The sequence below is a fragment of the Capsicum annuum genome, chromosome 11 (assembly GCF_002878395.1).
Source record: "Capsicum annuum cultivar UCD-10X-F1 chromosome 11, UCD10Xv1.1, whole genome shotgun sequence".
NCBI lineage: Eukaryota > Viridiplantae > Streptophyta > Magnoliopsida > Solanales > Solanaceae > Capsicum > Capsicum annuum.
The window spans coordinates 235019862-235041657 of record NC_061121.1 but is presented as its reverse complement, the minus strand read 5'-3'; the positions used below and the strand labels follow the sequence as shown (position 1 = coordinate 235041657).

General features: G+C 34.7%; 1 long non-coding RNA gene across 1 annotated transcript; it reads right to left on the bottom strand.

The window, feature by feature from the left end:
- Positions 1-607: 607 nt before the first annotated feature.
- Positions 608-21234, bottom strand: LOC124888758. Its single transcript, XR_007047609.1, has 3 exons — positions 21195-21234; positions 21038-21092; positions 608-736 (listed from the first exon to the last, which is right to left on the bottom strand). It is a non-coding gene; the product is annotated as an uncharacterized LOC124888758 (long non-coding RNA).
- Between the last annotated feature and the right edge of the window lie 562 nt (positions 21235-21796).

Genomic DNA, 21796 nt, shown 5'->3' with positions numbered 1-21796 from the left:
CCCTTGCAAGGAATGAAAGTGTGGATGACCCGACATCAAATATACGATTATTATTATACATACAATATCCATACAATAGCAACAACATACCCGATGTATATTCGGGCAGAGTATATGCAAACCATACCTCTACCTCAAAGAAGAGAAGAAAATAGTAGCACCAATCCTCACTAAATACTTCATAAGACAAAAACCAGCCAATACTTACAAAACCAAATGAAGCAAAAGAAGTTCATTGTCTTGATCATCAGCAAATAAAAGAAATGTTTACAATTGGAGATTCAAAAAGGTTGTAAAAGAAAGAAGCAAACTTTCTATTTAACAAGTATCAAAGGGGGGAAAGAATAAGAGTAAAACCAATAAGTATACGAGAAGTATGAACACTATAGTCAATGAACAAAATATGAATTGTACTTTGGCCATTTAGCATCCATCACTCCAACAGAGAATTAGGAATTGCAAGAAGGTCGAAAGGTTTGCCTATCGAGTCTTTCAAGATTGTGATTTGACCCTCTTTCATAAGAAAGTCTTTGTCGAGGGTATCTACCTTCCTTTTCAATATGTTGATCTAATAATTCAACATCATGTTCATTTCACTGTAGCTCTTAACTTCCTCCCACATGAAATCCCTCTCCTGAAACACTTTTGGTAGTATCACCTTCACAACTCCAAGTTCCTTCATGCATTCTTGCAAATCATTAGTGAGCTGGTTGATATTTTCGTCCTTTTTTAGCACCTACCAGAATCAACCGTAAACCATGAAAAACAAGAAAGATATAAAGATCACCAATAACATTTCATCAGAAATTCAAAACAAACTCATAGCCTAGAAGTTCAAGCAAATCATGAATCTTTTTTAACTGTTAAAATTCACAGTAGATAACTCGTAAGCTTGTCCAAGAATCAAGTCACATGAACGAGAAAACTTACCGAAACCCCTTTGGGTAACTTTACAACATCAGACCACAATCAGATCAATGGGTTTAAGGATATCACAAAGTTTATCATGTTCTTGGTTGGTTCAAGTGATTACACATTAAGGCGATCAGACATTTTACAGAAGACTACCACATGCCAGCAACTCATGTATACAAGTTCATAAAGAAAATTGTGAACTTCAGATGGAACAAAGATGAACCTAAAATCAAACAGAAGTGGAAAGCTAATGCAGAGAGATTAACATGCGAACAGGCTATAATATATGAAGATGAGGTATCCAAAGTTGAAAAATAAAAACTACTCCATTGAAATGAGATCTTAACATTGCCTGCTTACCTGAAGCTCAAGATATTTCAACTTGGGTGTGGCATAAGAAAAAGCGTCTAGCGCATTTTGCACTTCACATTTGAAAATATCGTTACCTCTAACTGTTCTGGCTAGATCAGCCTGAAGTTGCTTTATGTCCATCTCCTTGGAATAGAGATTCTCCTTTAGCACAGCTGTCAACAAAGTCCCCGATTTAAGCTCTTTAACCTTTTCCTGGTAGTTTTCCCGGACATAATATCTATTGTGTTGAGCTACTTTATATTCCACTTGTAACTGAGTGAGCTGCTGCCTTTGATTTTGATTCTTCTCTGACACTTGCTCTATTCTCTTAGAAAAATCTTCAAGGTGTTTCTCCAAAAATGACATCTTGATTCTATTATCTACTTCCTTCTCATTAAATGAAGAGACTTCCCTTTGTAGATAGACATTCTGCTCTGCAAGCTCCCTCTCCCTTTCATGTAGTCTATGTTGGTCAATTTGGTATTTCTCAAGTTTTAGAGACCAATCGTTGGATCTTCTATCCAATTCCTTTTCCAGTACTGATTGTAACTCATTCTTTTCTCTCTCCAATATTCATGTCCATGAATCTAGTTCTGCCTGTAATATGTTGGCTTCTTCCTTAGCAGAAGCCCTTTCTGCAACTTAATTCTGTAGCACACTTGAAACTTCAGAAGCCATTTGTACATTCTCCTTTTTCAATCTTTTAATAGTTTGAATCAACACTGGAACTCTAAGGTCTCTGCCATGAAGAAATATTTGTCATTACTTTAGACAAGCAAATGCAAATTAAAACATCAGTTTAAGTGTGAAAAAGGAAGCTACAGCAAAATGATATGCATACCAGCTTTAATCACAACCAGATTTCTTAAGATGAACTTTCTTACTGTGACCATGGGGAGATTTGCTCAGATCCGTGAAATTCTTTTTTCCTGACCCACTGTCATAGAAGGATCCAGATGATAATGAAACACTCCTCTAAGAAGAAACTTCCTTGGACTTTAATGGTGGTGAAGGGGTCTTGTTTGCATCATTAGTTGATGATCAAAAAAAGAAGAAGTTGTTCTTCATCATCTCAATGTATGGAGACTGTACATAAATCAAACTAGTGTCCATGAGATTTCAAAGGACAAATCAATACACTCATAAACAACAACTCACAAATCATTATCCATTCATGAAAATACTGCATTTATGAGACAAAGCAAAACATCTCTCTTTCTACATTCTTCTTCTTCAACAACAGCATACTTAACCCCTACCTTGGCATGTAGAAAATTTGTTTCCCATAAATCCTTGGCAAGGAAAGCAAAAACACGAGGTTATTAACAACAATAGCAAGTAAGAAAACAGAGGTATACGATATAACAAGTAGAAAAGAAAAATATATACTAATACTACTACCAGAAGAGACATGACGCAAAACTATTTACTACTAGTGTTCTACTAAAAATTAATAAAATACCCCACAAACAAATAGCACAAGAACAATTCAAAGAACTTATCAAATCCTACTGATAAAACAAATAATCAAAAAAAAAAAAAAAAATTACTGAATCAAAGAGTTAAAAGAGTAAGAGCCGGCAAAAGGTTGTCAGAATCTATAGGATTCTTGTCATTTTTTCTTGAAATGTAAAAATAGCAAAAGACTAGAATGGAGAAAACTTTTTTTCCGTGTCTTTCATTCATCATCGTACAATGCATATATACAACTAACAAGGATCTGTAAATTGCAATTAAATATTTACAAGGATCTGTTTTTGGCAAGTGAATATTTACAAGGATCCAGAAATATGGCAAGTGAATATTTACATATTCATAATGAAAAACTTGAGAAATACCCATGAGAGAGAGAGAGAAGAAAAGTGTATCAAATATTTTGTGTTATTCAATGGCTATAAATAGCCATATGAGGTCAAATTTTCCATATAATAGAAATAAAAGGTAAACTATAAATTAACTTTTTCAAATTAGCACACAAATTAACTTAAATAATGAAATTTAAGATATTGATTTTTTCAAAATTTAACTTTTCCATATAAACATCACTGAATTGATATAAACAATATTTTGAAACGTGATAAATTAATTAAATAACCCAAAAATATTGTAATATTGTATTTCTTTTATCTCTACATCTTTTTTTAATACATAAGAAATACTAAAGTCATACAATAATCTTCTTTCTTTTTATAGTCTAAACTTACCATTTAAAAATTGTTTCATTTGAATTAATAAGATCATAGTAGATTGTACAAAATCAGTTAATAAATGATATATATTTCCATTAAATAAATACAGTACGATATAATTGTAATAAGACTACACAATCAACTAATTAATTTCACTTAATTAGATTAAATTTTATGATCATAATATATAGACTAAAGTTCCTTAAATTTATTGTTGTAAATTTCAAAATATATTTATGGCTAAAGCAGTAGACAATGTTCGTTGTTTTTTTAAATCAATATATGTATATCAATTACGGAACTTTGCATATATTCTTTATTAAAATAATTGTCAATATTAACTGATTTTTACCGCTATTTAATCTAATTAGTTTATAACAAGTCCTCGAAAGTCAAAGAAACTATGTGAAAACATGGAACTTTGAAGATCACCTCTCAAAGTTGTTCTGCTTGAGAAACTATAACAATTAAGGTAATATAACCATTAACAGCATTCAACGGAGGAGAAGTCAATTACAATTGTCTGTGAAGTAGCATTTAAGACAGCTTAGCTAGATTGAAAGAATCATTTATATCTATACTACATTAAAAGCATGGAACCCCTAACTTAAAAAAAAAAATGAAGAGGAAACTAATTGGCATAAGAGAAACAACACAGATGTTTAATAGGAACAACCGGTCATTGTTCTTATCTCAACAAAATATGTGTTATTTAAAAAAAAAAAAGCAAGCAGCGGGGTAACTCTCAAATCTCAATCTCATGCTTTTATCCTACCAAGTATGTTCTATTCTTTAATGCACAACAACAACAACAACAACAAACCCAGTATATTCCCACATAGTAATGCACTAACTTCTTTTTTTACCTAATGAATTGAACTTTTTAGTGAGGATCTAAATGATTTTCAGACTTTGTTTAACATCTAATTCATTAAGATGTATTAACCATCTTTGAATCTTTAAAAAAAAGCACTTAATAGGCTGATATCTTAACCATTCAGATTCATACCTTCATTAAGTGAAAGCAAATAAAAAGGGATTGTAGTGTAAAGTTTATAAATATGGCTTAGTGTAACAAATGTAGTTGACACAATTCAATACTCCTATTAGCAACCTATTTCACCTGTTTCTCCAGCTCATCCATAATATCTGTAAATAAGTCTTTTGCTGTTGATCCTGAAGTATTTGATGAGATAGCTAGATATGCAGCAAAATCTTTAATCTGCAAGCACAAAATAAAGAAGGAAATTATTAGATCAAAAATTCAAAAAGATGAAAAGGGAACTCATTAAGGTAATCACTCACTGAACACAAGAAATAAAAACTAACTTTGATGCAATAATCACGCCAATTAGTTTTTGCATTAAGTATTCCCGCAGCAACATGCTCTTCCATCAGTTTTCGAAACTCATCATGATTTTTATGTTCAGCTTTCCTCAATTCTTCCTATTTGAATCAATGGTGTATGCCCAGTGAGAAAGAGATAAATCAAAGTCTCCAAAAATAAATTTAATTTTAACCCCCGAGTCTAATAAGCAATATACCATCCACAGTTTTCGTTGCTCCTCCTCTTTGCTCTCTAAATCACATATATATTCCTAAAATAGAAAAGGTTGTAACATAACTTTAAAACTGAGGCATACAAATGAGATGTTTGGTTATTTATGATGTATTAGAAAAATGAGTTGTACCTAGAAAATCTCCAAGCGATCGATTTTTTCAAGGCGGGAGCATCTTTCATCACTTTCCAAGCGGTCCTGAACTTTCCGCCACTGGCTACTGGCCTGAACAAAAGAAGTCAGCAACAATGGAACTATGGAGGTTCTATCTCCTGGAAATAGAAAAACATAATCTAGGAACTGATGCTAATTCCACTAGAACAAATACCTTAATAAAGTCACAGGATTTTAAAAATTATAAGTACTCCATTCTATTGCGCTTCTGCTCCTCCAATGCTTTCGCATGCTCCTAATAAAATCCAGTACAAAGTAAAAAAAAAATTCTCTATAAAGAAGACAATATTTACAAAGAGACTTTAACTACACTTGAATAAAAGTATTGAAAAACTTTTTCTATTTTACGACGGAGGGGGGAGAGGATGAAGCATATCATAGTTTCAAGTTTCAAGAAAAATTAAATACAATACATGGAAGTCTGTTTAAATTGGAATTCAATGGTGAACAAATTTAAATGTTGTACCCTTGAGAAGCCATTAAAAAAGTATTCAAAGAACACAAGATTTTAAGTTGAATATCTACAACATTCCTTCTTTCTACTCTTTAAGCAAAACAAAAAAGGGAACAAACTAAAAGACATCCTGCAAAGGAAAGGAATGGAATGACTGTTGTTAATCAAGTGGACCAGCGCCTAACTCAACTTCAAAAACTAGGTCAGGTGGTGAAGATTGTCCAAGATCATACAAGGAAACTACAGCACATACACCTTACTAGTGTGGGATTCTCATACATTAATCGTACACCAAGACTAGACATTTGTAGCATCAGTTAACCTAGGTGGCTAACATCTAATAGTCTAACATTAAGATAGATCTGCCTCTAATACCATGTTTAAGAAATTGGACCTTGTTTCTATCTCAAATGAAAGGCTAACTTAATTTGTGAGGAGACAAAGACCATATAAGGAAACTACAGTCTGCACACTTAGTTTTTAACATATAGAAGCTTACAAGAAAGTTCTGCAAAAGGAGCTTCACCTTTTTCTCAAGTTCCTCCACATAATCTTTAAAAAGGTCCTCACGGTCTTTATCTTACTCAACAGCTTTAAAACGTTCATCATGTTCGAATATGGAGATTACCTTACTGAATAATCAATAGAAAATAGTTAGTGGATCAAATGGAACTTACACGAGTAATGGATCAACTTCAAGGTACCAAAACACATACAAAGAATGACGAAGATTAGAAAATAAGCAGCAGACAACTTAACATTACAAGTGAAAGACAAACCTCCATCTTGACGATAGTGACAGATCCTTGCAATCTTGCAAGATTGAGAACAACGGACATTGTTGTGAAAAATGCCACTTATTCTTTTGAACAAGTCAAATACCAGTCTCTAACACATCATGAATATTATGATAATATCTTTTTATTTTTGAAACTGGTAATGTGAATATCATGATATATCAAATGGAAGACACCCACCAAAGAAAATTTCACTTACTTTTAACATTATCCTGAAATCTTCCTGAGCTTTTTTCTGTTTAACACACCTCTCTTCAGCTTCCAGTTTATTCTTTCGGCTTAGATACTGGAACAGACACACAACTTCAAAATGATCAGTATAGACCTTGGGTGTGTTTGGTATGAAGGAAAATGTTTTCCTAGAAAACAAGTTGGTTTCTTACTTGTTTTCTTATGTTTGGTTGATGAAAGGAAAACATTTTTCAGAATATGTTTTCTAGTGTTTGGTTGGTGAATAAAAAAATATTTTTCAGAAAATACATTTGAGAGTTATATAAACATTTCAACTTAAGAGTGAGATTGAAAGACAGTTTTGGAAAATGTTTTTCCTACTTTTTGAAGGGAATTCATTTTCCTTAAATTTAAGGAAAATAAATTGATTTGGAAAACATTTTCCAAAATATTTAGGTCAACCAAACATGAAACAATTGGATATCAAACACAATCTATCTTTTTGCAATACGGTATGCTGAAACATTGAAGCAGCAATTAACCCATTCCAATGCCGACTTGGAGAGATACCTCATTAAAAGCTTGCTTCCGCTCGCAAAAGGATTTTAGAGCACCATATCTGCGGTCATTAATTACTGCTCTCATGACCTGACAAATACAATTCATGTCAAATGATCTCCCTCAATTGTTTGGTATGTACAAAATAGTCAAGTAATAAACCTGATCCCACGTGCAATCAGACCCAATATTTTTAGATTCCAAAAGAGTTTTGAATGCACTCTTTGCCTCCTAAATAAAATCAGATTCTTAAAATAGAAATAAGAGAAATTTCGAGAACATATATTAAATGGGACAAAAAGCAATAATCAACTATACCGCTTTGCTCTTGTAAACTAATGGTCCCAGCTCGACTGTTTTCTCATCTGATGGAGTAGCACCTCCCATTTTAGTTATTACAGCATCTTTCTTGACATTCTGCATTTTAGGCACAACATCAATCACAAAGGACAAAAGAAAACCTCATTGGAATTCGGAGCATATTCTTCACCTATTAGCAGTTGACTAACAAATGCACTACAAAATTGTTGGATCAACATCTAGCATAACAGCTACGAAAAGCTTTCTTGGTGTTTTAACCAGTAACTAGTAGTAATTAAATAATCGCATAAGTATTTCAGAAGGACAGAGTACCTCTCTATTCTCCAAAGAAAATCCATCACACTACACTACTGCATCTTGAGTTGTAGTAGTCTCAGAACTACAGAAAAATTGAATTCCAAATAAGAAGAAACACAAACCAGAGGCAAATTTATAACATATAAATCTGAAAACATACACCGGTGGCGCGACAGAATTTTCCAAGGTTACTACTATTCCAATTTTCTCCGAATTAGCAACAGCTGGCGAAGCAAGTTTTGAAGAATTCTTCATTTCGACTGTTTAAATCATCGGAGAAGAAACCTTACCAGTAAACTTGGTGATACTGAAGCCACAATAGTTGGTAAGTTAGCAGCTGGTGACACAACAATTGGGCTTGATTTATGTAACACCCTATATTTTTGGCCTAGAGTTTAGACCGTCGTTCCTACGTATATAGACCCGAACTGAATTATTCTTGTAGCACCCTGCATTTTGGGCTACAATATAGACCATGATTTTGATGTGTTGATAATTCCAAAGCCATAAATCCTATGCCAATATGGAATGTTAATTATTTGTGTAGTATGTGAATCCATTCAAGCTTGAATTTACACCATAGAGGTCCTTCAACTCAAGGACGAGTTGAAACTATTTCGATCGATTAAGTTTTAGTGGACATTGTAATTTATGTTATCTTTCATTGACTATAACTCTCTATATATGTTGTATTAGAGAGCCTACTATATTTCAAATGATAGGTCTTCAAGTTAGCTTTCCAACGATACCAATTTTGCTAAAATCTGGCAACCAACCAAGAAGTTATGGTCTTTCAAAGTAGTAGGCAGCGCCTATGTAAACATTGGCGATAGCATAGGCGGCGCCTATGTAAACATAGGCGATAGTATAGGAAGCACCTATGTAAAGGTTTCAAGTGACTTAAACACTCCATTTTTGGGGCAAAATGGTCCTTTTCCACCCTTACTTAGCCCTAAACAAGAAATTCAGTTCCAAAGATCCCAAAATACACCTTCATTCATCAAAATTGTTCAAGAACCCTCTCTAGGGTTTCAAAATAAAAACCCAAGCAACTCAAGATTCAACCGTGGGTTTTAGATACTAATTGCATATTTGGAATCCTCTCAATGTAGGCTTTAAGAAGAACCTAATATTCGTAGTAATCGAGGTACGTGGGGTTATCTCAAAAATCTCATGGGCTTTAAAAATTCATATTTTCAAATGGGGGTTTTGAAATTACGAATATGATTATATTTTAAACATTTTATGATATTGATTTGGCCCTTAGGCCTACTCCCAAAGTGATTTGCTATAGGATATATGTATATGCATGTATTCCGAAAAGATGTTAACTTGAGAGCATGAATGATATAAAATTTCCTCTCTTGATGTGAATTTGTTTTAAATGTTCATATGATGTATATTGTTTGAAAACATCTTGAAGAGCGTGACATGAAATGTTTTGAGAATTGATATGATTTTGACTTGAAAATAAGAAGGTTATTCATATTGAATACAATCGTTGAATGAGAAGAATGATATGATATTGATGGCTTACAAGTCGGGTATGACGATAACCTACAGAGTATGACATGTGATTGATTTGAACAAAGTTTGAATGCATTGATTTTCATGAGAAAGATGGATACCCAAGGAAGACGTTTGAGTGAAAGGGCTCATTGCTGGAAACCATAGTTGCCGATGCGGGTCATATGATATTATATCCTACATGGGAGGATAATAAAATAATTGGGACATCTCACATGGGGGGATTCCCTGTGGTGTACTCACATGGGGGTATACCAGCTCCAAATCCTGGTGGCTACTTGGATTGGAAGCTTGGCCGCCGAGTACCAGAGGAAGATTCCACATAGCCGTGGAATTACAATTGTATGGTATTCCACCTAGCTCAATCGCATTACATTGGTATTGAAAACTATTACATTATGCCCATGTGTTTTCAAATAACTTGATATGAAAATGCTTTATAATGGCTCTCATCTATATTGTGTAAAAATATTATATTTCTATTTTGATTTTTCTACATACAAGTACTTTTGTATTGACCCCTTCTCCTCCCAGGTTCGGAGGCACAACCTAGGGGTCCAGACAACCAGTAGATTCTTTCTGACATATTTCAGAATCAAGTGGTGAGCCTTCTATATTTCGGAAGGCCTGATGTCTGCAGTTTAATTTATCATTTATTAGTTTTGGGACTACTGGGGGCTTTGTCCTAGTTTTCAGATAGACATTTGTTTTAGTCATGTAGTACAGATTTCGCAAAAATTATAGAGATGTTGATTGAGATTATGGGACATTATTCCCCATTATTGTTTTCATATGATTTTTGACCATGATTCTGTTACATAGTGTATCTTCCACATTTCTTTTTCATATAAGTCATGTGCATGATTACCAGATAGATAAGGGGTATTTTGGACCTTGATGGTTTGGAATACTCATCACGGCCAGGGCCCCGATTTGGGTCATGACAATTTAGCACCGTGTGCCGAGACTAATGAACCATCTGCACCCGGGATAATGTTTTAACTACAGAAATGGACCCAAAATCAGAAGCGTGCAAAATGGTGTCCTTTTCACGAGCCAACTGTGAATTTATAAATAATTGAACTTTATGAGAATAGAGTATACAAGAAAATAGAATATTTCCCCTTCTTATCATGCTAGCAACTGTGAATGCATAAATATTTTATGAGAACTAGAGCATCCAAGAAAAAAGAATATTTCCCCTTCTTACCATGCTATTTAAAGCACAGAACAATCCCTTCTTATCATGATATTTAAAGCACGGAACAAACCCATATTGGATTTAAATCTAACATCACCTTGACTTCATCAGGCATTCTCCATTCGGACGTTCTAGTAACCTTGTTGTAGTAATACCTATAGAAAACAAACAAAGCAATCAGCATTATGCACAAGTAACACACAAAAGTACCCATAGTAGAAGAACAATTGGAAAGAGGCCAAGAAAATATATAAGTTACACACTTTCATCCCTCAGGACTTGTAAATTCTCTCCGGTCAGTTGATGCGTCTGCCCTCTGTCTGTAACGCCTTAGAAAATGGGTGCCGTAGCATCACATGGTGCTTGAGGCTACGAGTAGCCCCAAGCTAACCCTTTGAGCCATTTTCATCCAGTTCAACACAAATCAATGGGGTTTCCATAAATAACCCTCAAATATTAACAGAGTAATCATCATTCAAGAATGAAAGAATTTCAGAAAGATAACAAAATACGACTTATTAGTCAACTCCCAACATCTATACTAGTCTAACAAGCCTCTAAGAAAATCAATAAAACCAGCGAGCCATTGAGACATGCCCCAACTGACTCATACTCAGTTATCAAATGTAAACAATTCCATGAAACCAACATCAGACATCATGTCCTCGAAACATGAGGACTCACCATAACAGAGGATGTAGAACAGCATGCCTAAAGAATCACTGTCAAACCTGGAACTGAGCACCTAAATCTACATTCCGAGAAAATGCAACCCACATCCGAAGATGTGGGTCAGTACCATGGAAAGGAACCGAGTATATGGGGGTGTATGCAGTTGTGTAAACATCATCATCATAAATATTTATAAGAAATATGTAGGATGTATGAAAGACTCACATAGCCCAAAGAAAATCATCATAATCATGAGAGGATGAAATAAGTACAATAACATATGCGAGTCATCATATAATTTGTCAATCACTTTCAGTTCATCAAGAATATCAATTCTCATAATGTAAATATCATTTAAATCTTTCGAAAGAATAACTTTCACAATTTCACTTTCAAATCACTTCACCATTCACCATAGACACAAGGAAATACACACACACTGGGAGATCCTATAACCGACATAAACCATGTGAGCCACATGGAGTCTAACGTACAACCCACATTAGGGAGAGCCGTCCTATCCTTGCCATCGGAGTAGGACTATCGATATCAAATCCGCACAAACTAGTGATCACTATATAAATCAGCCTCAGGCTTATTCCTATGGGGGCTCATAGTTCTAGGGAAGTAAGGTCGCTTTATACCTCCCACTCGGTGCTAAAGATTTATCCCGAACTTAGCTCAAATCATTTCAAAGACAATCCACAACAAAACTCTTATTTTTATTAGTTCAACCTTCAAAAACTAACACTTAGAATCTAGCACTGAACATGATATCACCAAGCCTTCAATGAATCATACTACTTCCGACATAGCCTACCAATATCGCGACTCCAAACTTACATATCTCTACTATGAGAATCAAGATCATATAAAAAGGCTCAACACTATCAATCAAAACTCCTTAACTTGGCTATTTAGAACACTATATACCATCTAACTAGTCTTTCTCCACCTAGCCACTCAACGGTACCACTCGTCACACAAAACGTGTAATAGTCTTAGAAAATACCACAACCTCAGATCACCTTGGGCATACTTCTACATTATATATGCAACATCATACTTCACTACGAATCAAATAAACTTAAGCTCTTGCATATATCATTCAAGCCTATTAGATTACTTCCATAAAACTAGTATCATTAACCAATAAATCATCACATCCACCATCATGGACATTAATTGTTCAAAACTTAATGTCTAGTGCTAAACATGATTTTACAACCCAACCTTACGCATGATTCTCACTTGGATACCATGAAATAGACATCAAGAAACACTAGTACACTAGAACTTCCAAACAACAAATAATTGATCTTGACCTTACGGTCTTCCTTACCATAACTCATTAGCACGTAGTATTTTAAAACATTAAGCCTACTAATTTTTTCCCACAAAACATACATCATTAATCTCATGCCACTATTTTTACCACCACATTATACATTAAATTCAAGCATATAGTCATGTACCAATCATCTATCACTACTGAAAAATGCAACATAATATGCTAGTCCATAAAATTTGGGACATACTATACAAGCACCTCAAAAATCACTACTTACCTTCTCACAAGTAGTACTAGTTCACAATTACCAATGAAAAGAAGGTCAAGGCGTAAAGTTACATAATAGACATGATCAACCTTAATCTTATATTATAACCCCATACAATCTTTTCTACTTATACGGATTTCTCACCTCATACTTACTTACCCAAACATACATTTAGACTACCTTCAAGTTCCACAAACAACAATGAGTCTATACTTACAACTTACTGGCTAATATAGACATTTTCACACTTCAAGCAATCGAGAAATCACCCTAACTAACAACTCCTTCTCTACCTTCTACTAAACTAACACACAAGGATAAATCACCTCTTTACCAATTCAATCTCATGCAAACAGATTCAGCTATATATATATATATTAAACTAACACAAGAACAACAAATTGGACAACAAGTTGCTAGTGAATCGAAATAGGCCTCACACCGCTTCACTAGACTTTAATTTTGTATTTTGAACAAGAAAATGAGATGAATGACAAGTCAACTATGCTAGTGAATTGAAAAAGCCCCACTGGGCTTTACAAGACTTTATTTTTTTCAACAACAGCTTGATGACAAGATTACATGAGATAGAAATTTAATACGCAATATCCAATGAACAAAGAATACACATTATACTCTGTATAAATAAAATCAGAGTCAAACACTTCCTCCACGGACTACCATACCATCCACACATGCTACTAGTTACCACATTAGTCTATCACCATAAGGGGGTAAATCATTTTCGAACATCGGTTATTCTACTAAAATATTCATTTACACAAAAGTCACCCTCACTCTGACTTCTAACATTGTGACTTCACATCACTAACTTCTCGGTCTAATTTTACTACCAATAGGTCATGACAACAACACTTTAACACATACTACTATTCAGGTGGAAATACAGTTCCAATATTTTACTACCCATCAACCCCTATTAATCAAGATATTTGTAACATAAATTTGAAGGGGACTAAATGCAATTAATACCTCAAGCTGAAAAGCACAATTCCATCAGGATCAATGTTTACATCGGAATTAATACACATTGTAGCACTAACAGACTCTTCTCAAGTCCTTGCACAAATTTTAACTCTTATATGGTTCAATCAAAAAGGACCATACCATTTAGATTCTAAGCTTTTGCAGTTGAATCACTTCAATAATGAGACATATCTGAGGACATTAGAGTAAGGAAAGAATTTGGGATGAATTTTTTTTAACTTTTATATGGGAGACACCATAGCACGAATTAGAGTATAAAAGAGAAACATTCTGACTCTATTGCTGAACTAGAATATGAAGAAAGAGAGACACTCCTAAATGCCTAGTAGCCTTCTGCTAATAAGTGTGGTGTGCTACACACCCATAAAAAAGACTCTACTCGATGCGATTCCACAGATACCCTGGGACCATGAATCGTGCTTTGATACCAAGTTTGTCACTAACTAAACCGGGGCCCTAGCCATGATGAGCATTCCGAACCATGAAGGCTCGAAACACCCCTATCTATTAGGTAATTATGCACATAATTCATATGATAATAAGATATGTGAAAGATACACAATATTACAGAAAACATGGTCATAAATCAAATGAAATCAAAAAAGGGGAAATAATGTCCCACAACATATATCGATATCTGAACAATCGTCTGTGAAATCTCTAATACATGACTGAAACAAATTACTGTCTGAAAACTAGGACAAGGCCCCCAGTAGTCCCAAAACTACTAAATGATAAATGAACTGACAGATATCAGGCCTTCCAAAATATAGAAGGCTCACCACTTGATTTTGCAAATCTGTCGAAAGAGATCTACTAGTTATCTAGACCCCTAAACTATGCCTCCAAACCTGGGAGAGAAGGGGGTCAATACAAAAGTACTAGTATGCAGAGAAACCAAAAACAAAATATAATATTTTTTTCAAAATATAGGTGAGAGCCATTATAAAGCAGTTCCATATCAAATCATTTGAAAACACATGGGCATAATGTAATAGTTTTCAGCAAAACAATGTAATGCAACTGAGCTAGGTGGAATACCCTACATATAATATTTACACCAACTGTCAAATCTCGGTTGCCGCCGAGATTAGAGTATAAGTGAGGGAAAGACACACAAGATCATACAGCAGGGTGTCTCGACCCAATAGTAGTGCACAAGATCACAAAGCAGGGCTCCTAACCATAGTCCTAACTTGGGAATGACATAAAGTCAGGTACGCAAGATCACAAAGTAGGGTACCAAATTCCCATGTCGACAAACACGGTTTTCAGCGATGAGCCCTTACACTTAAATGCCTTCTTTGAGCATCCACCCATCTCATATAAAATCAATGCATCAAACTCCATTTAATTCAATCACATATCTTATTCTGTAGGGTATCATCATACCCGACTTGCAAGCCATCAATATCGCATCATTCTTTCATGCAACCATTATATTCATCATATTTCAACATTACAACCCTCTCATTGCAAGTCAAAACCATGACCATTTTCAAAATATTTCATGTCACGTTTGTCAAGATGATTTCAAACATTTCACATCATATGAGAATTTAAAATGAGATCATATAAAAAGAGAGATTTCATATAATTCATGCTCTCAAGTTAACATCTTTTTGGAATACATGCATATACATTTATCATATATCAGACCACTTTGGGAATAGACCTAAAGACCAAATCAATAGCATAAAATGTTTAAAACAGGATTATATTCATAATTTCAAAACCCCTATTTTTAAAACATGAATTTTTAAGCCCATGAGATTTTTGAGATAACCCCACGTACCTCTATATGCGAAGATGATAGGTGCTTCTTGAAGTCTACGTTCTGGGGATTCCAAATATGCAATTAGTTTCAAAAACCCATGGTTGAATCTTGAGTTGCTTGGGTTTTTATTTTGAAACCCTAAGGAGAGTTCTTGAGCAATTTTGATGAATGAATATGTATTTTGGGGTATTTTGGGAACTGAATTTCGTGTTTATGTCTAAATAAGGGAGGGAAAAGGACCATTTTGCCCCAAAATAGTGTTTAAGTCACTTGAGTAATAATGTATGCGGCGCAAACCTTATCGTATAATATAGGTTGTGCGGTGCACTCTTTATCGCACACATTAGGTTGTGCGTCGCACACCTTATGGCATAAGTTAGGGTGTGCGTCGCACACCTTATGTTGCACGACATACTCCACTTTGCAAAGCCATAACTTCTTCCTCGGGAGCCAAAATTTTGTGAAATTGGTATCGTTGGAAAGATAATTTGAATACCTTTAATTTGATATATAGTAGGCACTCTAATTCAAAATATAAAAAGAGTAATGGTCAATTGAAGTTGACCTAAGTTTCAACGCTCACTAAAATTCGAACGATAGGAAAACTTTTAACTTGTCCTTGAGCTTGGGGACCTCTATGATCCCAATTCATGCTCAAATAGGTTTCCACACTACATAATTTATTAATACACTAAACTTGCATTGGATTTATGGCTTTTGGAACCTTTACGTGAAGAAAATGATGATTTTCGTTCTCGTCCGAAATGCGGGGTGTTACAAAATTTTGTTAGAAAATGGAAAATACAACCATATGGAGTATATTTTAGCTGCACCGTACTCCAAATACACTAAACTGAACTTTAAAAGTGCTAATGTATTTCTTACCTGTTGGTGTGTAGCATTCAAAATTTTTATTGTCTTTGGTCGGAAGATAGCACAATGACGGTTTCAAGAATAAAGATTAAACTAAAAAGAAGCCATGCTCGCTCTGGAGTTCCTGCTACATAATGCAACATTACTCTACAACGTTGAAGCCACTTTCCTAATCCTTGGAGTCTAAGTTCTTCTGAGAATAAAATATAATTAGGTAACACATCCTCAACATCATTTGAATCAGTGACAGGAGGGTTACTTTCATGATGTTCTCGATCAGCGTCCAAACTACTTCTCTACAACAAGGCTAGAATCATTGGGTCCAATCCATTCTTCTTCAGCATCACTGCAAAATTAGGATCAATCCCTTTATCTTGCAATAAATTAGCTAATTCATGATGAGTGTGTCTTCCTTTCCGCTTTAACATAGATGTAATCCTGGGATCACTCAACTTTTCTTGAAATGCAAGTGCCAAATTCAAGTCCAGTATCTGTTGGTTTGCAGAAGTGGATGTACTAGAATCACCACCTTGGCTTTCAAGGCCACTGCTAGAACAAACAACCAATGAACTATTATGCTCTAAATTTCTGTCAACATATGATGATCCTACTTCAGGATCTTGAACAACTAAACGACAGGAACTACTACGTAGAGCTAGACTTGGTCTTCCACTGTCTATGCCCTTATCACTATTAATCCCCTCAATGTTATTCCAGGTACTGCCATCACCAGTGCAAGGCACAGTTGCATCACCAAGATGACCAACATTAGCACTACTACTGCATTTGACACTTGAGCCACACCCCTCAGAAGAGCTTGCGGAGCTATTTTGGTCTTTTCTATGGAAACCTTCTCTAAGGCGGATAACTGTGCTCTGCAAGGCATCTCATCTAGATGCTAATGGGTCTGTAACTGATAAATGTCATGAAACGGTAGCACCCAACAGCACAGATGCTACAACTGCATAACTAATACAATGTCCAAAGTACCTGAAACAAAATTGTTGCAGTAAAAGATTAGAAGTTTTTTTTTATAACAAAAGATTAGAAGTTTCTATTCAAAAAATAATATTAAAAGGGATGCATATGCCACAAGTATAAGAAGACTTGATTATGGAAGAAAATGAATTAGCATGGGTTAATAACAAACCAATAATGAACTCCAAAACAGATCAGGAACACCCGAGATGTACCAGCAACAAAAAGTATGATAACTCGACTTTTCAAAAGCTTAAAACCATACAAGCAACCTCCCAAGTTCCAATCTGATTGAATGAAAAGCTAGTGAGTTCATTACTTACCACAAGGAAATAAGAAATTATTTCACAATACGAGTCAGAAAAGGAGACAGATATATGTAGGAAATGAACTACCAAGGATTATCACGGCAGCTGATGTCGTAGCCCCAAGCCAGTTTGATTCCTTTGCTGTCAGACCATATAGGATAGAATACACAAGAAGTACTACAAGTGAACCAACATATAGAAGTCCAAGATGCAGAGCCCTGCAGAGCCTAAGTTCAAAGTGAAGAAGAGTAAATTATAAACTTCAGAGAAAATGTTGAAAAGATAGTGTAGAAAATATGATGAGCAGTATAAATGAGAACCCACTAAACACCTAATAAACAAGGTGACTTTCTAATCCAAAGCAGCAATAGGCATCTTTCAGCATAGAAGATTCTAAGACTATCTTACTAAGAATTAGGTAAGTGCAAGTTCTTAAAGGGAAATTGTTTGCATCATTGAAAATCAGAAAGCCAGGTATACAGGAGATTAGACATGTTAAAGAAAAAATGACAGGTTTAATATTAGGAAAGACATCAAAAACTCTCATTGACATAAAAATGATGGATCACAAATAACTTAAGAAGTTACACACAAAAGGAAAATGGTACAGAAACCAATTCCACCTTCATAATAACTATGTCTGCTTGATGTAAGCATAAACATTATCAGCAAAGACATCAAAGACTCTTATTGACATATAAATAATAGATCCCAAATAACTTCAGAAGTTGCACGCAAGAGAAAAAGGTTAAAAACCAATTCCACCTTCATAATAACTATGTCTGCTTGATGTAAGCATAAACATAAAGAACATACTGACATACCAAAAAATTATCAAACTGTTCTACAATGTATGAATAATTTTTTTCGTTTTTTGAAATTGAATGCAGTGCATAGTTTAAAAATGTAAAAACAACATTTAATGTGGCACGTGAAGCATAAGGTACTGGAAGGAAAATTTAAAACATGGTGGAGGAAAATGAAAGAGGGTATCTGAAAGAATGATCAGAGGGCAGGGTGGAACTCCCTCATAGCAAGTCAAATAAAGTTTAAAACTATATACAGAAGATGAAATTAGAGGCTTCTGTATGTGTCTCACATACTTGGCATAAACCATGTGTGAATGAGCACAACAAAATCAAATGTACTGAGACAAAGCAGGCATTTGATTGTAGATCAAATGGAAGAGTCTGCCAACTGACCAGATTTAAGAGCAGCTCTGGTCCATGCACCATTTTAAGGTAAAGTTATATGGTTAAAAATTTTGACGTTACTTAATATATGCATAAAATAAACATGAAATGCCCAGTTAGACAAGTGCTTTTTGTAGCTACCCAGTAACAACCTTAGTGAAAGAATACATCAATGAAAAGTTAACTCAGTAAGCTTAATGAGCTTTCTCCTACGAGGAATGAAAGTGTGGATGACCCAACATCAAATATATGATTGTTATTATACACACAATCTCCATACAATAGCAACAACATGACCAATGTATATTCGGACAGAATATATGCAAACCATACCTCTACCTCAGAGACGAGAAGAAAATGGTAGCACCAATCCTCACTAAATACTTCATAAGACAAAAAACAACCAATACTTACAAAACCAAATGAAGAAAAAGAAGTTCATTGTCTTGATCACCAGCAAGTAAAAGAAATGTTTACAATTGGAGATTCAAAAAGGTTGCAAAAGAAAGAAGCAAACTTTCTACTTAACAAGTATCAAAGGGGGGAAAGAATAAGAGTAAAACTTATAAGTATATGAGAAATTTGAACACTATAGTCAATGAACAAAATATGAATTGTAGTTTGGCCATTTAGCATCCATCACTCCAACAGATAATCAGGACTTGCAAGAAGGTCGAAAGGTTTGCCTATCGAGTCTTTCAAGATTGTGATTTGACCCTTTTTCATAAGAAAGTCTTCATCGAGGGTATCTACCTTTTTTTTCAACATGTTGATCTTATAATTCAATAGCATGTTTATCTCACTGTAGCTCTTAACTTCCTCCCACATAAATTCCCTCTCCTGAAACACTTTTGGTAGTATCGCCTTTACAATGCCAAGTTCCTTCATGCATTCTTGCAAATCATTAGTGCTCTGGTTGATATTTTCGTCCTTTTTTAGCACCAGCCAAAATCAACCATAGACCATGAAAAATAAGAAAGAAACAAAGATCACCAATAACATTTCATCAGAAATTCAAAACAAACTCATAGCCTAGAAGTCCAACGAAATCATAAATCCTTTTTAACTGTTAAAATTCACAGTAGATAACTCATGAGCTTGTCCAAGAATTAAGTCAGATGAATGAGCAAACTTACCGAAACCCCTTTGGGTAACTTTACCATATCAGAGCATAATCAGATCAATGGGTTTGAGGATATCACAAAGTTTATCATGTTCTTGGTTGGTTCAAGTAATTACATATTAAGGAGATCAGACATTTCACAGAAGACTACCACATGCCAGCAACTCATGTATACAAGTTCATAAAGAAAATTGTGAACATCAGATGGAACAAAGATGAACCTAAAATCAAATAGAAGTAGAAAGCTAATGCAAAGAGAGTAACATGCGAACAGGCTATCATATATGAAGATGAGGTATCTAAATTTGAAAAATAAAAAATATTCCATTGCAATGAAATCTTAACATTGCCTGCTTACCTGAAGCTCGAGATATTTCAACTTGGGTGAGGCATGAGAAAGAGCGACCAGCACATTTTGCACTTTATATTTGAGAATTTCATTACCTCTAATTGTTACAGCTAGATCAGCCTGAAGTTGTTTTATGTCCATCTCCTCGGAATAGAGGTTCTCCCTTAGCACAGTTGTCAGCAAACTCTCCGATTTAAGATCTTTAACCTTTTCCTAGTAGTTTTCCCGGACATAATCTCTATTGTGTTGAGCTACTTGATATTCCGCTTGTAACTGAGTGAGCTGCTGCCTTAGATTTTGATTCTCCTCAAACACTTGCTCTATTCTCTTAGACAAATCTTCAAGGTATTTCTACGAAAATGACATCTTGATTCTATTATTTACTTCCTTCTCATTAAATAAAGAGACTTCCCTTTTTAGAGAGACATTTTGCTCTGCAAGCTCCGTCGCCCTTTCACGGAGTCTATGTTGGTCAATTTGGTATTTCTCAAGTTTTAGAGACCAATCGTTGGATCTTCTATCCAACTCCTTTTCCAGTACTGATTGTAAATCATTTTTTCTGTCTCCAATCTTCGTGTCCATGAATCTAGTTCTGCCTATAATATGCTGGCTTCTTCCTTAGCAGAAGCCCTTTCAGCAACTTGATTCCGTAGCATGCTTGAAACTTCAGAAGATATTTGTACCTTCTCCTTTGTCAATCTTCTAATAGTCTGAATCAACACTGGAACGCTAAGGTCTCTGCCGTGAAGAAACATTTGTCATTAGTTTGGACAAGCAAATGCAAATTAAAACATCATTTTAAGTGTGAAAAAGAAAGCTACAGCAAAATGATATGCATACCGGCTTGAATCACAACCAGATTTGTTAGGATGAACTTTCTTACTGTGACCATGGGGAGTTTTCTCAGATCCGTGAAATTCTTTTTTCCTGACCCACTGTCATAGAAGGATCCAAATGACTATGAAACACTCCTCCAAGAATAAACTTCCTTGGACATTAATGGTGGTGAAGGGGTCTTGTTTGCATCATTAGTTGATGATCAAAAAAGAAGAAGTTGTTCTTCATCATCTCTATGTATGGAGACTGTACATGAATCAAACTAGTGTCCATGAGATTTCAAAGGACCAAGCAAAACACTCATAAACAGCCACTCACAAATCATTATCCATTCATGAAAATACTACAAGCTAACTAAATACTTATGAGACAAAGCAAAACATCTCTCTTTCTACATGCTTCTTCTTCAACAACAACATACGTAACCCCTACCTTGGCAAGTAGAAAATTTGTTTCCCATAAATCCTCGGCAAGGAAAGCAAAAACACGAAGATATTAACAACAGTAGCAAGTAAGAAAACAGAGGTATATGATATAACAAGTAGAAAAGAAAAATATATACTAATACTACTACCAGAAGAGACATGACGCAAAACTATTTACTA